The 9441-nt window shown below is 32.8% G+C and overlaps 1 non-coding gene across 1 annotated transcript; it reads left to right on the forward strand.

Moving 5' to 3' along the window:
* Positions 1-9076: 9076 nt before the first annotated feature.
* On the forward strand, positions 9077-9182 carry LOC128039358 (small nucleolar RNA R71). The gene has a single exon (XR_008193862.1). It is a non-coding gene; the product is annotated as a small nucleolar RNA R71 (small nucleolar RNA).
* Positions 9183-9441: the final 259 nt, after the last annotated feature.

Raw genomic sequence — 9441 nt, forward strand, 5'->3', positions numbered from 1 at the left:
ATAAGTTAGACATGCACACCTAATCACCAAAGCCATTAACAATTGCAGCATTTAACACAATTCAAACCATATATTGAATTAATATACATATTGCATTCAATTGGAAAATTTCATACATCAAAGTTCTAATTCAAAAGTGTATATAGACATAGCATCATATTGAAATTAAATCAACCTAGGAACATGTCAGACTTAACAAAATGAGGATATACAAATGTTGTTGAGTAGAGATTTTCTTGTTGAATGCTAGATCAACTGCTCGAACTATTGGGAATCTACTTTACCTGTGCATAGAGAAAACAAACCATACGCTAAGCAAATATACTTAGTGGTACTTCCATGATTCAAGCAAAATAATGCAAACTTATACATATGCACACATCCATTTAAACATAATCTCATATCATTCATATCAAGTTCTTTCATTTCTATATCGATATACATTAAACCAATTTTACACCTATTGTTATCGTAGCTACTAGTATCACATAACTTACTCAGGTTCATTTCATGCTTCAAATCATCACAGAAGTACCAAAATATATCATTTATGCTATTTAACAATTAAGGTACCATTTCTTTTCTTAATAAAACACCAATTGATAACATAACATCAACATTTACATTTACATATTCAAATTCATACATGACTCTTAACTATTTCCGAGCCTATTAGTTCTCTATATTGGTTCTCCCATTCGCATTCGGCCCCTAAGGCTTGTTTTTTATTCTTTTGCAATCTATTACATATCATATTTCCATTTCAATTACCAATTCACATACCATTTAGAAAATTACATATGTTTATAACCCTATTAACCAGACACGGACTCAGAACAGATATGCAGATCCTTCACCCTCGGTTGCCTGACAATGATGAAGCTAAACATGTACATACTACCACCTCGGGTTGCCCGAAAACGATGGTTTTCACAAACTGATTATTCTATCACCTTGAGTTGTGACTGCCTCTCCCTCAATCTAGCGAACAGGGGAGAGATATGAATCAACATTCAAGAATTAAAAATACAATATAAAAACAGTGGCTTTACTGCAAGTGTGACAGGTCAATTGTAATATTTGTAGTGTTACAATGAAACACTAAAGTATTCTAAATAATGAGTCTTACCAACTAATCGCAAAGATCTATATTACGGTAAATCATAAAATCAAAATAAACTCATCTAAATTACTATCGAGTTAGCAATGACTAAATTGTAAAACATGCAAAGTTACACAATTAAGAATTAAATAACAAACGGTTGTTGGTTGACATTGATGTGGTTCACTAATCCATAAATTAGGGATCCAAATCACTTAAACTCCCAAAATGACTCAATTTTACCGCTCGATCTCCATTTTACCAAGTTAGACAAATTAATCCAGATTATCTCTCGATCTCTCACCAGTTAACTCGAGACTAATGAATTGGTTCCCAACAAGATCTCCTCTTGGTCTCACTTGCCTAAATAGTCCATTAGGTTTGTCAATCCTAAGTTTTTAAGTTGATTCAAATTAGCCCAATTTATTATGATTTGGTTCTTTATCCAAAAATCAGCTCACTACGTCTCCATCAACCAACCTCATTAAAGGTTTAGCTACTTATGTTGGAAATAAAACTAACAACCATGAAAATGAAAAGAAAATTCATTAAAGCAAAGCTTGTAAAAAATATAAAAGTTGAGATTTTTTGTAATACCCATAACCCAACCCGGTCGTCGGACTCGAGTTACGGAATGTTACAGTCATAACCAGAATAGAACACATTCAATTCACATTGAATATCTCAAATAAACATAGAATACTTCATAAATGCATAATTATTACTCAAATTTAGTAAAAATATCCAAACATAGACAATTCAATTTAGTATTAACAAATACGTCATTTCTTAGATCATATACAAGCTTACGTATGCTCCAATACCATCCATAATTTAACTAAAACTAATTTGCAATATTCTCAAAATTTCAGTTCAATTATAAATGAAAAAAATTTAGATTTCAATTTAATCATCATAAATCATTAGTCAATCATTATTCATAGCATATATGTGAAAAAGAAACTTAAATCGAGTCCACGAGACCTTAAAATCAGTTTGGAAATAAATAGGGACTAATTTGAAACAAAATAGGAAAATATGGGGAAATATGGAAACATGGGTCACACGGCCGTGTGGCCAGGCTATGTGAAAGAGACCGGTCTATGTGGCCTCAATTATGGCTGTGTGGCTATTCCACACGCCCGTGTTCTCAAACCGTGTACAATTCAAAATAGGGTCACACAGTCGTGTCTCCTAACCGTTTAACAAACTGAACCCGTGTGAAAAAAATCTTGCACCTAAAATCAATAAGACACACAGTCGTGTGGGGAGGCCGTATGCGGCACACGATTGTGTGGCAGATCGTGTCCCAAGCTGTGTGCAACCAAAATGACTTCAAAAATAAGTAATTCCAATCACCATTTCTTAAGTATCAAACACAACCATTTCCAACCATTTTCACCTATTCAAAACACATTCAACTAAGTACCTAACAAATGTACCCACATTAATACCACAATTCAAATAATTAGAATCCAATTGACATACATCATTTCCCAAATCACAAAAAATGTATCTATAAAGCATTTCGTAACCTTAAACCACAATCAAAACCAAAGTTGCAAAGGCATGAATCTTACCACTTATATACATATAGTCAAAACTTACCAAAAGAGTCAAATAAACACAATCAGAACTTCACATAAAAAAGCATGAAACAAAATGTTTAATAACAAGTGAATTTAAACTCCTAGTACATTCCACTTATAACCTAAATCAAATAATCACAATTTATACCAAGTCGATGAACGGATAGTGTGAGCTCTAACTTGAACTTCCAACCGGCATAAACTTTTGATGATCTAGAAGAAATAAAATGCAACGGAGGTAAGCAAATCTTTGCTGAGTAAATTCAAATTAAACTTTAACTTTAACTTACCGTAAAGGTTGTAACTTGAACATTTTGCAATAAAATTCATAAGCAAGGTCATTAGTTCATTATTAACCTATACATATCACAAGACTCACAAGCTTAGTGAGTTTACATGTTGTAACATGTGGTTTGTGCAAGTATACACAATCGTTATCAAGTAATAAGTAAGTATAAGAGTTATCGTCTCCACAGGGACTGTATAAGTTAACTAATATTTTGCAACATTAATATTAACAATTTGGTAAGAAAAATACAATAAATTTGATTGGTTGATTTTAATTTAAATAATTATCTAGATGCAAAGTGATTCCTAGTGCAAATTAACCTAAATGCAATGTATGCAATAAAATGAATTAGATGGATTTAGCAGCAGAATTCATAATTTTGGTTCATTTTTATGATGCTCATAATGTTCGAGAAAAATAATCCAAGCCAACTCAATCTTTCATGAGTTTGAAACCAAAATTAAGTCCTTTTGGAATCTTTTACTTAGAAAAACATACATTTTACTGATCATACTCAACTAAGGATTTCTTAGAACTCATGTGAAGTAATAGGGACGAGTTTGGTTTGAAACAATTTAATAACATAAACCTAAAAACTATGCAAGATAATAGAGCTCTTTCAAGTTATTATGAACTTTTAATTTAGCCGAGTTATGATCTAAATTAAGCATGCACTTTTCAATTATTGTGCCCATTAGCCGTCGTCTGGTTAGGATCGCTCAACTAATTTTAATGCATTCAATCACGTATGAATGAAATATATACTTGATTTTAACTAAAAACATGAATGATTGAGGTGGAGAACAATATGAGCATAACTCAAATGAACTTCATCAAATAAATGTAATCATTCTAACTAAACAAAATTAAGATTTCATCATCAATGAAAAAACAACAAAGTAATTTGCAAACATAATGAATAATTAAGGAAAAGAAAAAGGAAGAAAGAACTCTTTGATAGTGTGATCACTAATCGTGGAGGCTTCCTCCAATTCTCATGGCTGCTCCTCCATAAACTGCTCTTCAAGGGTGGCTGGCCAAAAGAAAGTTTTTTCTCAAGGAATTGCTAGCTAAGGGAAAAGGAAAATTGGGATGGCTATGTGTAAAAGGAAAGAAATGTGATGAGAATGAGAAGTGAAAAATGAATGTTAAGTGAAGGATGATTGAATAGTGGAATAAGAGGGTCTATTTATACTAGAGGGATGGCTAGTAGGTTTGCTAAAAATAGCATTTTGAATCCCATGATATGCTTTCAGGCTTGGCTGACCATATATTATGGAAGGGAGTGATTGTTGGTTGCTTGATTCATTCATGAAATCATACTTGAACCAAGCAAAGGGTGGACGGTTTCTTGGGCAAACTTGGTATGCTGATTGTCAATTATTTTCTAAATATAGGGACCTCCAAATAATTATCCTAAAACTAATTTTTGGCAGCTCAAAACACAATTGTCGAATTGGACTTCTCCTTCCTTCTTTGGACGGTTTTGTGACCCATTAAGCTGTCAGACTTGTCCATCATGTGATACCATTGTTAATTGGATCAAGGCAACATCTTCATGACCCAAAGTACATGATTTTTTTGTCCACTAGGGTAGAAATAATCTCATGCCCATGCAATAATTAAAATCATATCAACTTCATGGTCTCGCTACATAATTATATATAACACATTAATATGTAGCATAAAATAATTAAATTATGTACAAAATTAATACATAAAAACATAAAATTGCACACTTTATTAAATCATGCACATCATCATAATATGAACAAAATTCACCTAATTAACTATCATATTCTCAGGATTTCATAATTTTTCAAGTCAAAAGGTGCCAAAAACAACTATAAAAACTTTATATAACTTAGAGTTTACACACCCCTAAACTTAATCCATTACTTGTCCTGAGCAATGTAAAGCAAAAATTTAGATAAGGCAATCTTGCAATAAGTTTAAATAGAATCATTAAGTAGAATAAACTTTTGCACATAAATATTTATCAACAAATTCATGCTCACAAACTCTTTCTATTGGTAAGTCGCTCATATGCAAATATTATTCCAAAAGTTTATCTTAAGTGCAAGAAAATGCTAACATAAGTCAGAGAGTACATGTTTTTCAAGGTCATATACCATTCAATTAAAGTTTCCTTATCAATTAAACAAAATAGTCACAAGGTTTAATTAATGGTCCTCATATGTTGAACTTAGCAATTCCTCTCCACTAATGTAGTTGGCATAATCATCAAAATTAATAGGTCTTTTATAGGGTTGTAATTGGACTAGGCTCAAGGTAGGGATAAAGAAAAATGTACTTTTAGGTTCAATAATCTTAACCTAACTTTTTCTTGGATCCTTTCGAGGTCCATTCTTCATACTAATGAGTTTTACGTCCCCAAAACTTAATTTGAAACTTTATGCCGAACAATAGTTCTCAATATTTTGAGTATTTATTTTTCTCTTTTTGCTTGACATTTGAGCAGAGATTTTTCACTCTTTTTTTTAACACATGAAGAACATATACATATTTTTGAATTTTTCCTCGATTTTGCTCACCAAGACAAGTATAGTTAAGATAGGTGCAAAAAATAGGATAAAACTTAAAAAGATGGTAACATGGCTTATAAGGTGAATAGCAATAAAATAATCTTAAAGGCTCAAACTAAAGTTTCAACGGTCAAATTCATATGGTAGGCTTGAAAAGCTCAAATGTTCCAAAGAAAATGTGCCTATATCATGTTTAGATTCTTATGCCTCCTAAGATTTCGCCTCAAGAAAGTTAAAAAATCAATTTTAAGGAATTAAACCTTCATGCATGCCTACTTTTAAGGAAATTAAATTTTCATGGAAAAAACTACATAAGACTTAAGAACATACAAGCATTCCATATCTCAAGTTAACATAAAAAATCAGATAAAATCAAAAATCATACTTGCATTTGAGCTAACTTATGAACAAAAATATTTCTGAACATCATTTTATTTCAGCATACTTATGTGTAATCATTGAATCATACTTAAGAATAAAATTTAAAATTCATGCAAATATTTTCTTACCCCCTTAAAAAGAAGCAATGCTCTCATTGCGAAAACAAAGTAATAAATGAGAACTGAACACCAGGTAAGGTTGTAAGAGAAGAGAGGTGAGTCTTGAGGACTACTTAAGTACCAAGTCTTTCTTAACAATCCAATCCTAGACATGGTCATTCACATTACCACACTCCTTTGCTTTTTATTAGAGAAGAGGCATTGGGATTAATTTATTCATCTTTGCAATTTCCTACTTATTATGCGGAATGAGAGTACTAACTAAAAATATAAATGCCAAAAAATAAATACTTAAGAAAAGAAATTTCCTCTCTTTTATTAATTTGTGTCAGCCCCTTTTTTCTGAGATTGCTGCAGCGGGGGGAAGTGATGCTGTGGCAAAGGGACAGGGTAGCGAGTGTTGGATATTTTCTCCTCATCATTGTTCTGGGCCTCGAGCCTAAAACTACAAAAAATAATTATTACTTGTACTGAAATAAAATTTTGACAGAAATAAACTAATTAAACCTTGCGCCAACTTGACCCTCTTATTGAACATAAAACTAAAAAATGAAAAAAAAACTTGAAACTGAAAACAAAAAAAATTAAAATTCATTTTGGGCTACTTAAAAAATTTTTTCTCGAAAAATCACATCAAATTAAATTCTTAGGAAAGGTTGGAGGGGTCACAGATGGTCCCGCTTAAATTTCAATCTCCTTAGACAGAATTAATTTAATGTACTAATTCAATAAAATTTTTCTAATCATGCCATTTATTTAAATGAGAGAAAAAAATAAAAATAAATTAATGATAGAGAGAGTGAAGAGAACTCCCTCAATGTTATTGATGATTGTCACTGACAAAGGTGATGTCAAATGATCATTTATCATACCAACCGTATCCATCTAGAAAGAAGAGATAATGTTGCCTAGCAAATATATTCAATATTCAACCAAAGAATAGCAGCATGAAATGATCTTTCTATTTTGTTTTGCTCGACTTTTTGTCATTCATACAAATCTACCTACCCGTGATGATCCTTAATGAAATCAGCTCATTTTTCATTATATCTTCTTTCTTTGGTACAAGTCCCACCCACTGAATGTCATAGATGGGATCCATGATCCTTTCTTTTAACCTTTGAGAATCGAGTTTTCCAGGATCAAATACTCGAAATTGGATCAATCTCTTCTGTCCCTCGATAGAACTCTTTTTAGTAATTAATGACCTTTTCAAAACCTTTAAGTCTAACTCAAGTTCTAATGATGATAGTTCTAATGATTCGAACTGAGCTTTTGAACTAAATCCTTTCGAGTTAGCTTCCAAACATGTTTCATCCTCATCTTGATGTGGAGAGTCCGATGAAATACCTTATAATGGATCATTATATTCTAATTTTGCAATAACCTACGGATCCTTCTTAAAGATAGTAGAACAATCTCTAACATCATCAAGAGATCTTATGGCCTTGAGTACGTCAAAGGTCACTAGTTCATCTTGAACTCCCATGGTGAGTTCACCTTCCTGTACATCGATTATCGTCCTGTCAGTTGCCAAGAAAGTCCTTCCTAGGATTATTGGTACTTTTTTTTATCTACTTCAAAATCTAAGATAATAAAGTTAGCAAGAAATATGAATTTATCAACACGTACCAAGACATCCTCGATCTTTCCTTCTGGGTATGCCAAAGATCGATTTGCCAATTGGAGTGTAATTTTAATCGGTCTGGCCATACCAATACCTAATCATCTAAACACAGACGTAGGCATCAAGTTGATACTCGATCCCAAATCACACAAAGCCTTACCACAATACGATTCTCCAATATTTCAAGGCATGGTGAAATTTCCTGGATCCTTCAACTTAGGAGGCAACTTATTTCGAAATAATAGGCTACTTTCTATAGTCAGGGCTACAGTTTCAAAGTCCCCAATTCTTCTCTTCTTAGATAGAAATTTCTTCATAGCTTTCACATAGTTCAACATTTGCTCCAAAGCTTCTACCAACAGAATATTAATACGTATTTGTTTCAACACATCCAACATTCTCTTAAATTGAGTATCCTGTTGATGCTTACGTTGTTGGAGTCTTTGAGGATATGGAGGTTGTGAAACTTTGGCTTGTATTGGACAACTCTTCTGAGGTAATATATCTGCATCTAACGAATGGGTTATCTTATCAGAATTTACTAGTTTAGATTTTACCTCTTCAAAATTTGCAGAATCTGGCTTCTCTTGTGCAGGAATTTCAACTATTGGTTGATTTTCCTCTTTCTTGAGAGGTTCATCTTCAACCTCAACTTCATTAGGTTTGAAATTCCTTCCGCTTTGTAGATTGAAAACTTTGCAATTCTCCTTGCCCGATTTTCTTAGGTTCTATTTCGAAGTTTGTTGGCTAACTACCCTATTTGGTTCTCCAAATTTCTCAAAGTTGCATCATTCTTTGCCATGTATACTTTTAATAAGTTCTTAAGATTATTAGGAGATCCAGCTGGTAGAGGATTTTCTATGTTGCTTGGTATAGCACCTTGGGGCTTGTTTCTAAGCTTATTAGCTAATTGTCCCACTTGATTTTCCAGATTCTCCAATGTTGTTGCATAGCCTTGAATCAAGGCATCATTTTTAGTGATGTATGCCTTCAACAAATGCTCTAAATTATTGGAAAGTTCAACTTGTGATGGTTTTTGAACTTGTTGATTGAAACCAAGAGGTTGATTTGATCTATGTTGCATGTAAGTATTGTTTGGTCCACCTCTTTGGTAGTAGATTGATGGTTGAGCTACAACATGATTTAAACCGTTAGTATTAAATTGTTTCAACATTGAATAGATAGGCGATACCTAGGCTGAGAGTAAAGTAAGGGCATCTACTTCATGTATGCCGAGTACTCATCTTTTTGAAGCTGCTTGATTTGTTGGCCACTAGTAGTTGTTACTGACTATTCTCTTGATGATTTCGTAAGCTTCATTATAAGTTTTTAACAAGAGAGCATCATTTGCAGAAGCATCTACCACCAACCTTGTGTGTGCTTGAGACCATTATAAAATGTTTCCAATTGGATGCAATGTAGAATCTCGTGGTGAGGGCATTTACATAGTAGCTCTTTTAATTTTTCCCATGCCTCGTATAAGGACTCATCCTCCATCTGCTGAAAAGTGGTGATCTCATTCTGCAACTTAGCATTTTTGTTAGATGGAAAATACTTTACCAAAAAGCGTTCAGCTAATTCTTTCCAAGTAGAAATTGAGTTAGATTGTAATGAATTAAGCCATACTCGTTCTCGATCTCACAACGAGTATGGACACAACTTCAATCTCAATGTGTCTTTATTTACACTAGCCATCTTAAAGGAATCGTTCACCTCCATGAAAAATTGAAGGTGAAGATGTGGGTCTTCTGTAGGCATTCTACTGAATTTGCCTATTATTTAAAGCAT

Source organism: Gossypium raimondii, chromosome 2 (genome assembly GCF_025698545.1).
Source record: "Gossypium raimondii isolate GPD5lz chromosome 2, ASM2569854v1, whole genome shotgun sequence".
In the NCBI taxonomy this organism is placed as follows: domain Eukaryota; kingdom Viridiplantae; phylum Streptophyta; class Magnoliopsida; order Malvales; family Malvaceae; genus Gossypium; species Gossypium raimondii.